The following is a 13,707-nucleotide window of genomic DNA, read 5'->3' on the forward strand; positions in this document are numbered from 1 at the left end:
AAGCCTACATACCACAATGAGAAGAAAGTGATTTCCTAATTCCAGTGGTGATGCCATTAGTTCGGCGATTGACAGAAGAATTAAACTACGCTCCCAATCTTTATTATTGGTATTAGAATCTTACTTGAATTTAACATTTTGAGTAGATTTTGTGTTGTTTATAGAAAATTCAATAAATTTCTCTAGAAACATAATATTTATATATTTTGATGTAGGAAATAGAGAGATATAGTCTTTTCGATTTATTAAAGCAGAAGTTCTTCATCTCGAAGGTGAGAAATGACAAACCTTTTAATGGAAAAGTCATATCCCCGACTGATATTCCCAATATGCATTTCTTGAAGCAAAATATTGGAGAAAAGCTAACGAAAAGAGGAAGAGATAGAAGATCATGAGGAACTTCCTATTACAGAGGATGAGATAGGTCCCAATTGGATACTTCGAATCCCTACATGTCAAATCGATGTGTCATGGATCGATAATAGCAGCGTTAATGGCCTAGAGCGGAGTTTAAAGAATCAAATTGATATTGAATCTTTCAAACTACAGACGTTTTTTTCCGACGAAACGATACCGACGGAGGGGTTCGTCAGAAATTCGTCGGAATCGGTCTATTCCGACGAATTTCTGACGATTTCGGCCATCAGAATTCTCCTGTTTTCTTGTAGTGCTCAGCCTTACATGCTGAGATGGAATGATTTCTTTGGGCAGTTTCATGAATGAGAGATAAGAGGATACCATTGATCTTTTTCGAGACGGACTGCTCGGATCTAGTAGAAATGACCACGAATCCGATGGACTGATAAACATTTGCATAGAAAATTTATGTGTTCTGGAGATTGCATGAAAACTTTGAAGAAGTGAGACTGATCCATATTCATCGGACCATAAATGGTCGGACGGACTCACTAGCAAAAGAGACAGGACTAGAAGCAACATTTTTTCTACATAGATCATACACGGACAGACAGAAGTGCTCGTAGGAGAACCGGCTCGACTGACCAACATTTGATCTAGTTAAATGAATTGTTAAAAAAGGACTAATGACATGAATTGTTATAACGAGTTTTGATTTTCTTTTTATTTATTGCGTTAATCTATAATGTCCATGCCTAGTTTATGGCACTCATACCCACTTTTTATTTTCGTCATATTCTCCCACAACGTCATTAGTTCATTACAATGCTTCAACTTCTCTTCTCCCCATCACTTGCCATTTCATTACGTTTGAATGAAAATACAGATTTATTCAGAACGAAGAAAACTAAAGTAGAGTCATTATTTTATTTTTTTGGATCTGAAATCGAGCATGAACCAATATTTGGAGATGTTAATTTCTTGTACAACCAACTGTGTCATTTATACATATGACCAACTATGCGTTAGGGTTTCAGATTTCTTACGCTATAATATGTTTTCGATAATCAGCTATATAGCTATAAATATAATTATCCACAGATCCATATTCTAAAAATTAAAATTAATTTTATTATGTGGACATAGTGTCTAAATTTGGACATGATCTGTATTAGTCTTATATTTAAATTATATAATAACAGTTTTGACATTCATACATATATATATATATATATATATATAATAGTTTATTAGTACTCCCTAAACTCTAAGAAATAAACCTTAACCCTAAACGAAATGGAAGTCTGAAAAAATATTAAAGCCTAATATATTTAGTCTTAAAACCCAAAAATTTGGTTTGTTTCTACGCAGAGCCGAGTTTATGTATTATCAAAACGGCATTCGTCTTAGGCTCCCAAGAAAAAAAAAATATATCTATATATTTTAGAGCCCTAAAACACAACAAATAATTTATAGCATAGTGGTTACAGTGTTATTCTAGTCAGGTTAACGGACCTTAGTCGGCTTTCATCTTTGCTATCATTGAATTTTGCTATTTTGATATATTAAAAACACAACTTTTTTTATGATTTTGATTTGTTTTTAAATTCATAAGAAAATTTGTATAAGAAGAAAAATAACATTTATATAAGAGATTTTATCTGTAGTATTATTACAGCGTATGCTTTATAAAACTTTAAACTGTTATTGTATTAAAATTTGTAAACAAAATTATTTTAAAAAATTTGCTTTAGGCCTCCTAAAGTGCTCGCACCACACTGTTTCTACAGCTCGTAATTTTCGGAACCTATATATTTTCTTTTACACACCAACGGGTCATTTTCAAAATTTATAAATATTATTTTTATATATACAATTATCTCTTCTTGGTGAGCTATATCCACATACGTATTCGTCTATAGACATAACATATTTTTTTGCTAACGAGTCTATAGACATAACATATATAGAGAGAGATAAAGCTTTTGATGCGTAGATTCGGCTCTGTACGTCTAACAATGACTAAAAGACATTAAATACACAAAGTCCTTTTCTTCGTGTTCCACATATTTATTCACCACATATTCATCCAACAGAATTGCTCAGACTAGGCCTGGGACGGATCGGATATCCGAGCAATTTTAAGGTATCCGGATCCGGATCCTTATCCGGCAGATCCATAATTTTACTATCCTTATCCGGATCCGGGGTTCTCGGATATCCGGGTGTCGGATATCCTCCTAAAAATTGTAATATCCGGCGGATATCCGGATCCGGATTTGGATCCTTAAAATAAATAAAAAATAATATTAATATATATATATATAAAATATTAACAATAATTTAATATATATATATATAACGTCTTTAATTATTTCTATGTACAATATTACAAAATTTACATAAAATTTATATATATTATTATAAAAATGAAAATATATTAAATAAAATTAATTTTTATATATAGATATTACTATTTTTGAAATAGTTATTAATAAAAATTACGGATCCTGATATCCTGACTAAAAAATTAAGGTATCCGGATCCGGATCCGGCTTTGACGGATCCAACATTTTACTATCCGGATCCGGATTTGGCCCCTCCGGATATCCGGATTTTCGGATCGGATCCGGATCGAATCTCGGATCGAATCCGGATCTCGGATAAAAGTCCCAGGCCTAGCTCAGACCAACACAAATAGACCAACTTAAATATTCACCACAAACCTAAAAGTATACCTTACTCTCGATCAAATGTAAAACCAACCTAAAGGGGTGGTAAAAATACTATTTAACTCTTATGACCAAATAAAAAAACAGAAATGTAATTTACAGTTATGTTCTTAGTAAGTCTACATATAGTAGAAAGAAGTCTACATATATGTAGACCTCCTAAAAAATCTATTGTGTAGATTACTCTGTAGTCTACATCTAATAACTTAATCTTACAAATGTATAAAAATAATTATTGTGATATTGTTAATTAATTATCAATATAATGATCAATATGAAGTAAATAAATTAAAATTTTATAAAATTGAACAATTTTAAAGAATATATTCTAATTTGGTAACCATGTGTTAGACAATATGGTTTAGAAACGAAAAGTTATAACATGTTATCTATTCTAGTGGTAGATTTCTTAGGGTTAGATTTAGATTTAGATTTTTGTTTTTGTTTTATTGAATTAAATTTGTATATTAATGTTTAGTAGTTTATATTTTGTATAATTTGATATTTGATACAGTAATTAAGACTTTTTATTATAAAGTAAAATATTTAGGGTTTGAGATTTGTGGTGTAGGGTTTCCTAGACCTACAATAAAGTCTATTTAGCTGGAGACGTCATTTTCAGTGTACATTTTTCAATTTCTTTTTACAGAAATCATTATATTTAAACTAATTAGTTGAGTTCCTTAAGAGTAAAAAAAATCATATACTATAACTATTAAAAAATAAAGAAATAAATTTAGTAAATCATATATTAAAATTATTAAAATAATAAAGAATAAACAACAATAATGAAATTATTATAGTAGACTTCCAAAACGGTCTACTATGTTACAGTAAAATCTACTCCAAAATTTTAATTTTAGTAGACTTAAAAAAAAATCTAGAATGTCGTAAATTTTAACCTAGTTACATTTTTGTCTCCCTATATAAATAAAATTTATACAGCGTCTCTCTAAAGTGGCTGCACAAGTTTTTTAAACTTTATCAATTCTCTCTAAAACTCTCCCCATTCTCTCTAAAACTCTCTCATTTCTCTTCTCTCTCTCTAAAATTTTCTCAAGTCTTTCTCACAATATTATTTTGTCATTTTAGGTATTATGATTCATGATTTTCATCTTCACCTTTAAAAAATGTAAGTTTAGATCTATAGATTTTAAATGTGTATTTTATGTTATTTATTTCTCACAATATTATCTTTTTTTGTAGGTATTATCACTTATGGATTTCATCTTCTCTTCTAAAAATGTAAGTTTTAGATTAATAGATTTTAAATATGTATTTATATGTTTATGTTCAAATACATTTATAGATCAAACTCTGTGCATTAATTTGCTACTATTTTATCTTATAAATTCTATTTTGTAAAGTATTTTCAGATTTAAAATTATTTTCACATTTCAAAAAGTATATATTTTTTCAGATCTGAAAATTATCAGACAATGTAGAGACTTATTTAGCTAGTTGACTTCATATGAAGTTTACTAAACCACAAAGTTTAAGCAGACTTCATTGGAAGTCTATAAAAATATGACTTTAATTTTTTTTCTATGTTTTTTAATAATTTTATCTTATTTTGTAGGTATTTTCTTCCATAGTAGTTCTCTTCTTCTCCCAAAATGTAAGGTTTATATCTATAGATTTTAAATATGTGTTCTAGTATTTATATTTAAATAAAGTTACATATTCAAATTCTATGTCTTTAATTTATTACTATTTTGTCTATTAAATTATATATTTAAATTTTTTTTTAGATTTAAACTTATTTCATATTTTCAATGTATAAATTTTTCAGATCTAATTTTTTTTTTTGATAGAGTAGACTTCAAATGAAATCTACTTAAAAGTTAGGGCTGGTAGACTTCACTCGAAGTCTACTAGCCTTGACTTTTAAGCATAATTTATTAGAAGTTTACTCAAATATGATTTTAATTTTTATATATGTTCATAATTTTATCTTATTTTGTAAGTATTCTCTTCCAAAGTTTTCAAATCATCTTCCCAAAAATGTAAATTTTACATATATTCATTATAAGATATTTTTTTGTTTATGATGAACTAAATTTATAGATTCATACTTTATGTTTTTGCTTTGTTACAAGGTTGACAAAAAAACTATTTTGAAATATTTTCCATAACAAAGTATTTTCAAATTTTCTAAATGTACACTTTTAGATATGAAAATTTCCGTCAGTGTAGACTTCAACCAAAGTTTACTAAACAATAACTTTACGTCTACACTTCAAAATGGTTAGTTTTTTACATGTAGACTTCCATTTCAGTCTACACTTCAAAATGATTAGTTTTTTCAATTGACCAAAATTCACCTATGATTTGACTTTCGGAAGAAGACTTCATATGCAGTCTACATTTTTGAATTTTTTTGAAAGAGGTTAGTTTTGCAATTGACCAAGTTTGACTTTCTACGAGTAAATATAAACGAACATCTACATATTTTTAGACTTTGTTTGAAGTCTACTCTCAAATTCGACATTAGTTTTGCATTTGACCAAAATAAAATAGTAGAGTTCACATGTAGTCTACCTTTTTTTTCTAAGATAAGAAGACTGCATATAAAGTCTACAATTTAATAAAATTTTAATTAATTTTGAAAAATTTTAGTCAAACACAAAAATAACCTATTCAACGAAGTCAAAGTTTTGGTCAAATGGAAATCTGACATTTTGCAAACTTCTCAGGAAGTCGACACTTCGTAGACTTCCGTTGAAGTCTACAATAAAAAGTCAAAAGTTCGGTCAAATGCAAAACTAACCTCTTTTACTTAGACTGCTGGGGAAAGCTGCAGTACCAGAAAAAATTTGTTTGGTCAAATACAAAATTGACATGTGCGTTGACAAGTAGACTACATCGTACATCTGCATATATGCGTAGACATACAAAACAGTCTACTATCTCGACACAGATCTGAAAAATGATGAAAACCATGTAAATAGTTATCTTTTTTTTGGTGTAAAGCTCGTTTCCAACCTTCTCAACCGTTCAAACTCCAAATATGAACAAAAAGAACCGTCTTTAACGATTCAGAACCGCCTTTAACGATTCACTAATGAAGAAACTCGAAAAAATGAAATTTTTGTTTATGAAATTGAAAGCTATGAGAGTCTTTTTAGATGAAAATGTAGAGGAAATGAGAGGAAATGAAGATTTGTTGGTTTATAATGAAAAAAGTGGTTGAAAATTGAATTCTACAGCTTTAAGAGCTCAAAAATGGTGGTTCATGATGGTTGAAAAAATTGATGATAATTGCATTACTGTAAATAAGAAGAAATAGTGTGGGTGTATTTGGTTTTTTGTGAATTTCAAAATTAATAAAAAATAAATAATAATGGCAATCTTGTAAATATTTCAAAAACATAGAGATAATATATAAAATTCATTGATAAATAGTAATGACAAAAACGATGTTGGTTTTGGGTTTGACTTGAAAAGATGAGTTAACTCCCTATTTATCCCAACATTTATTTTAAATTATTTATTCTCCGTACTGTGTCAAAACACAACGATTACACTTTTTTTGACATCTGAAGTTTTATAGACATGGTAGCAAGTATAACAGAAGAGGGTTACAAGAACCAAAAGCCTCAAACAAGTGAGGAATCAAAAAGAGCTAAACAAGCTCTATACAACAATCATACGATAGCCATATCATTATCCAAAGTATTCCTAAGCCAAAAAGGAGCACCAGAACCACATACGAATGTATCCAGGCGACCAAAAGAAGCACTTTGACCAATGAGATAGGCACTAAGATTTGTCGCAGTTGTTTCAACATGTAGTTTCCATTTTCGAATTTTCGACAAGGTCAGGTTGATTTCTGAAGCTTGGAAAGCAAAGAAGGGCCAAGCTTTTAGACGAATGACAGCCCCAATCAATTCATAAGCTTCAGTATTAAAGATTACCTGAGAGATTTTTAATTCTGACAGGCTGTTAATAGCCCAAAGAAGACATTGAAGTTTTGCTTCTGTTAGACTATCTATATCAGAAATAGCATGTCGGCTATGCAAAAGGACTTTTCCTCGATGATTCCTTAGTAACCAAGCAACTCCAACCAATATAGTTTTTTTGTCCCAAGAGTAAGCAAGATTACATTTGATCCAAGAGATTGAAGGAGGAATCCAACTTCTACTAGAACTTTTGGTAATACTTGGTAGAGACTCTGTTATGCTTCAACTTTTTGAGCTACAAACCAAGTATCCACCTCTTGTCTTATCCTTTTGAAGAGTATCTATAGGACAGAAGCCTTTGCCTTCAAAAGTGAAAGCGTTCCTGCTTTTCCAGAGATGCCAAAGCATCCAAGGAAACATCCTAGCTATTTCAAATGGCATAGAGGATGATTTACTTACTTTGACAAGGTGATGGAAATTTGAGTAAAGAGAGTCTGTGGAGAAATCTGAGTATGGCTTTAGAAAGAGAGATAACGCCCAGACTTGCCAAGCCACAGTACATGACAAAAAGAGATCATTTATAGATTCACCTTCCAGTCCACATACTTGACATCTAGAATCAACCTTCATTCCTCTCGATAGAATCATATCAGCGACTGGAATAGCTTCTGAAAGGACTTTCCAAAGAAAAGTTTTTATCTTCGGGGAAATATTTAAGGACCAGACCTGAACTTTAAGCTCATTGATAGATGTTAACGCTGATGCTTCTATCAACAGCTGACTGTTAGTAATCTGATTTTGCAACCAGTAACCTGATTTGACGGAATATTCACCGCTTCTATTGTGACCCCAAACCCAAAAGTCATCTTTAGATATCATCGTTTTGATTTTAAAATGCATTTAACGTCTTCAGGGTAAAAGAGATCCTCAAGCTTATATTTTATTTTATCTCTTCTTTCATAATCAATAAGATCACTCACTCTGAGATCAATGTCAATGATTGGGTTTTTAATCAACGGTCTACGCATTTGTCCATCTCTAATCCAAGGATCTGTCCAAACATGAAAAGAAAGACCATTTCAAACCAATTTATAAAGACCTTTAGTCAAGAGATCCCTACCATGAAGTATGCTTCTCAAGGCATAAGAGGGTCGTGAAGAAAGAAAGGCAGACAGGAAATCCGAATTTGCAGAATATTTGCTTTTCATAAATTGAGAGAATAGACTGTCAGGGTTTTTGAGTATAATCCAAGCTTGTTTAGCAATAAAAGCTTGATTGAACACCTCAATATCCCTAAAACCCATGCCACCCTCCTGTTTAGATAAACACATTCTCTCCCAACTAACCTAGTACACAACGATTACGCTTTGATTTTTGTTTCTAAGTTAAAAAATAGGAAACAGAAAAAGAAAAGTGGCGAGATAGCAAATCTTTTTCTCACTAAAATAGTAAATGAAACAGAGAGGTTTTTGAAGGTTCACACCATAACGTGGCATCGCCGTTTATTTTTCCCATCATGGCCCTACAAGCGTGGCCACATGTAACCACATAGTACGCACACACTCCGGGCATCTCCAATGGAACACAAAAAAATTCTCTATATTTCACTCTAAAATAAAGTAACTCTATTATAGATTTGGATTTGCTCCAATGGTTTACTCTATAATAGAGCTACTCTATAATCGAGTGAAATATAAAGTAATGTTATTTTTTACTCTATATTTGGAGTAAGAAAACAACATTACTCTATATTAGGGGGTGTCCGCACTTCACGCGGAATATTGTTTTATTATTGTTAAGAATATGAATTTTTGGATAATGTAATTATGTGGTCAATTTTATTTGTTAAGAACATTATTTGGTGTTTTTATTGTGTTATGTAGTAGTAGTAGTGATATGTTAATGTATTTTATCTTTATTTTTTCAATAATGTGTTTTGTGCGTATAGTACTTGTTAGTAGTATAGTACTTGTTAGTAGTGAAGTGAGTTTCTAATATAAAAATATATTGAATTTCAATAACTTTGCATTTATGTAGTTGTTGATTCTAAGATAAATTGTCTTTTATTTTTTTCATATTTTGAACATTATAACTTTTAAGATTTTTTTGCCATCTTCTCATATTTTGTCATTGAGTCATCAACATCTATATATTTTGTTTACCTTTCTGGTATGTTGCGGTTCTCACCATCACCGAAAAAGACTCACCTCCTGCTCTTGTTCTTTATTGCCTTATTCACCTTGAGATTTCTGGTATTTTTTGTAGATCGGGTTCAGGTGTTCCCAGTTGTGCAGTTGTTTCTTGCGTCATTTTAGGCTGTTCCATTCAATATTGGATGCTCCTCTTCTTCCTTAGATTTCAGCTGATGTTAGAAACTATATCTCCTTGGGTTGGATCAGAATTTAGTCGTCTTTTGATGTTGTCTTTCTCGTTGTTGGCTTACCGTCAATAGTCCCTACTCGTCTTGGTTTTTCAGATCTAGTTTCTGGTGATTTGACTTCTATGTTTTTTTCATAGTTCGAGGACGGCACCGGTGTATTGCTGATTTTGTTGGTGCTTGATAAAGCTTCTTTGTGTTCTGAGATTACTTTATTTCAGATTTTATCTTTATATCCTTCTTTATTTCTATTTGTTCTAGCCAAAACACTCTAAGGTCCGGTAATGTAAGTTAGTTATCGGTCTTGATCTCTTTTCCGCTCCAGATCTTTATTGAGTTAGTATTACTATGGCATTTTGTTTTTCTCAATGATTGTTGAGATTTTAGGTTTAAATTTGGTTATTTTGTGATTTTAATAGTTTAATAAAAATATAGTTTGTAAATGAAATAATAGAAAATAGTAAAAATAAAAAAATAGTGAAAGTTTATGATACTTTCAGCTGTGAATAAATTAAACATTTAAAATATATTTATATTATTTTACTTATTTATTGAATTTTAATGACCAATAAAATTGATTCTTAAATTACGATGAAGGTTAGTGTGAGAATAATTAGATAGTGCACAATTAGAAAATGATGGACTAGATAATTATAATGTAAAAGAAGAAGAAACTAAAATACAAAAAAAATATGAGGACAGATGTCGAAAAACCCCCAGCCACTTGTCAAGAGAAGGGAAAATCCAACTTTATATATATAGATTTCACTCTATAAGAGCATTTCCAAACTCACTCTATTTTCTACACCAAACTCTATTATAGAGTAAAATCTTCTCCAACTCCACTCTATATCTCACTCTAAAACATTATAACTCTATTTCTTACTCTATATTTGGAATAACTCTATTTCTTACTCTATTAGACCATCTCCAATGAGACACAAAAAATTTATCTATATTTCACTCTAAAATAGAGTAACTCTATTATAGAGTTGAATTTGCTTCAATGGTTCACTCTATAATAGAGTTACTCTATAAGAGTGAAATATAGAGTAATGTTGTTTTTCAGTCCAAATATAGAGTAAAAAATAACATTACTCTATATTTCACTATATTATAGAGTAACTCTATTATAGAGTGAACTATTGGAGCAAATCCAACTCTATAATAGAGTTACTCTATTTTAGTGTGAAATATAGAGAAAGTTTTTGTGTGCCATTGGAGATGCCCTTATAGAGTGAAATTGTTAATTTATACTCTCGTCCTTTCGTTTTTAAACTTTTCATTTTGTAACTATTTATGTAATTTAATTATGCAAACATCACATAAGTTTCTTCAAGACAATATATAAATGTTTGAAACTTATTATTATTAGCCAAAGAAAACAAGCATGAAAATTAAAAATAATTTTATGAAATTCGCCAAAGAAAACAAATACTAAAATTAGAAATAAGCAACATAACATAAAATTAAAATCATAGATAATTGTTATTTAATAATCTGGTAAGTTGCCTCCAGATCCACCAAAATTATTAAAGTATTGTCCAAATGAGGTAGATGAAGAAGTATCTTTTTGTTCATGTTGTTGGCCACGTCTTTTTTGTAAAATTCGTGTTCATTCCTCTTGAAAATATGCACAAAATTCTGCATCTTGCACTGAATTCAAGTCACAAAATAAATATTTGTTTTCTTTCTCCAGCTCATTCAAAGCATAATTCTTCTTTTGAATCTCCAAGTGATATTCTCGTTGTGCTCTTGTTTTCTTTAGTTGTTCTAAAAATTCAGAATTTCCTTCTTTTAAGGTATTGATAACCGATGTTGTTTGATCACCAAGTTATAGATTGTTCAACAATTACTTTTTGGAGACACTGGTGTACAATGATGTTATGTTTCGTAGGAGATATCATATGTCGCGTCCTCTATTCCTTCGTATAATCGAAGACGTTGAAATTTATGACAACTACTTCACACAAAAAATGGCTGCAGCGGGTATGGTTGGATTATCGTCTTTGGAAAAAGTAACGGCCGCATTTCGTATGTTAGCATATGGTCTTCCTGCTCATTTGGTAGATTTAGAACAATCAAAGATAAAGAAACTCATTTTGTGCTTCGACATTCGTTAATTGATCATTTGTGGGAAAGATACACTAATGGTGATGTTTAAGTTAATTATATTATGTTTTAATATAATGTAATTTTTAAGATAATAAATGTTTGATATAAATATATAATTTATAAGAACTCTGTGAAAATAAAGTATAAGGGATCAATTTGTAAATTTTGTAAGTAAAAGGTATTAGTCATAAAATAAAAAAGAATATATTTAAGAATATTCTTTTTTAGAGTTAAATATAGAGTAAACCATTGGAGAGAAACCCTACTATGTTTTAGAGTTACTCTATTTTAGAGTAAAAACTAGTCCTGGGCGTTCGGTTTATTCGGGTTATACGGTTCGGTTTGTTCGGGTTTCGGTTTATTCGGTTTAGCCAAAACATTTCCGAAGTAAACCGATCAAAAATTCGGGTCGGATCGGTTCGGAAATCGGTTTATTCGGTTTGGTTGTGCAATGAAAAATCTATTCCGAACTGAACCGAAACTTTTGTGTGAATCGGTTTATTCGGTTCGAATGTAAGGTGATTGGAAACGTTACAAAATGGCGAGAAGCAAAGGATAGAGAAGATCTGAGTTTGATGTCGAAAAAAACACCACAGTGATAATTGAGAAGAGATATTATTACGAGTTGTTCGACGGCGAGCAAAGAGAAAACTGATCATGTCTCGTCTTTAGATCTAGGGTTTATTTTTCTCTTTAGTTGGTGGGTTAGTTTATTTACTTATTGGGTTTTGTTTTTTAAAATAGACCTTTGATAACTTTCGTCTTTAGATCTAGGGTTTATTTTTCTCTTTAGTTGGTGGGTTAGTTTATTTACTTATTGGGTTTTGTTTTTTAAAATAGACCTTTGATAACTTGGGCTGAAGAAACATATTAAAACGTATCCAAATGTAAATTAACTTGTAAATGTTTATTTAAAGCACACATGTTACAAATCTAGTTAAAAATTAATTAGGTTTTGAGTTTTGACAGAGGAAAATGACGGCTGTTTCTATGTCGGGGAAGAGAATAAAATGAAGATATGTGAGGTAGAAGAGAGGAAGAAGTCGACTGAGCAATGAAGAACAGAACCAAAGAACTGATCGGTTTGTCGCCGCCGAACCGAACCGAGCAGAGAACCGAAGTGAAATCTGATAAAGATCCGATCGGTTTGCAGTCTTTAACCGAAATGCACCGAGAACCGAAAAAAATGGGTTCGGTCGGTTTGGTTCACTTCGGTTAAGACCGAATGCCCAGGACTAGTAAAAACTACTTTAAAATAGAGTAAACCATTGGAGATGGTCTTATAGAGTAACTCTATTATATAATGAACCATTGGAGAAAATATAACTCTATAATAGAGTTACTCTATTTTAGATTTAAATATAGAGAAAATTTTTGTGCACCATTGAAGAAGGTCTCATATGTTTAATAAATTATTTAGTACTCTTTTTTTTTTTGGAAAAAGTTATTACTAGTACTCTTCCGTTTGGTAAGATGATATTTTAGCCCGTTTTAGATGTTTTAATATATAATAGGTTTTCATTTTATGTAATTTTAATTAATTAAAAATGTACAATCATTATTTTTCTTTTGATGCCCGAGAGAAACTCGACCAGCACCTAATATCCGTTCTAAATGTTTTAATATATAATATGTTTTTATTTTATGTAATTTTAATTTATTAAAAATGTACAATCAGTATTTTTTTTCTTGCTTAGAAATATTTTTTTATAACTATGGAGATTTCAAAAAAAATTTAGGTCTATACACTAATTTCACAATGTCTTGCATCCATGTACTATGCTTACAAATATTATAATATATATTATCATTTAGTTTACAAATTGTTGTTATCAATATAAAGTGAATATTTTCCACAAAAAATGTGAATACTTATTATAGAGTTTTTCATCTATATTCTTAGTATTTATTATAGAATTTATTTAGTGTTTAAAAATATTCACAACAAGAAAACACGCCACATTCCGACGGAGGTTCCGACGGACATCAATGTCGTCGGACGTTTGTGACGGATTACCGACCAATTTCCGACGAAAACCAAAAATTTGAAGTCGTCGGAATTCCGTCGGCCATTTCCGACGGAATTCCGACGAAACCTGGGTCGTCGGAATTTTACGACGACTTTTCGACGATATTCCGATAAAAAATGTAACCGTTGTCGTCGTCGGAAATTCGTTGAAATATACCGACGAACTTCCGACGACATTCCGATTAACAGTACAGT

Source organism: Brassica oleracea, chromosome C2, assembly GCF_000695525.1.
Source record: "Brassica oleracea var. oleracea cultivar TO1000 chromosome C2, BOL, whole genome shotgun sequence".
Classification (NCBI taxonomy): domain Eukaryota; kingdom Viridiplantae; phylum Streptophyta; class Magnoliopsida; order Brassicales; family Brassicaceae; genus Brassica; species Brassica oleracea.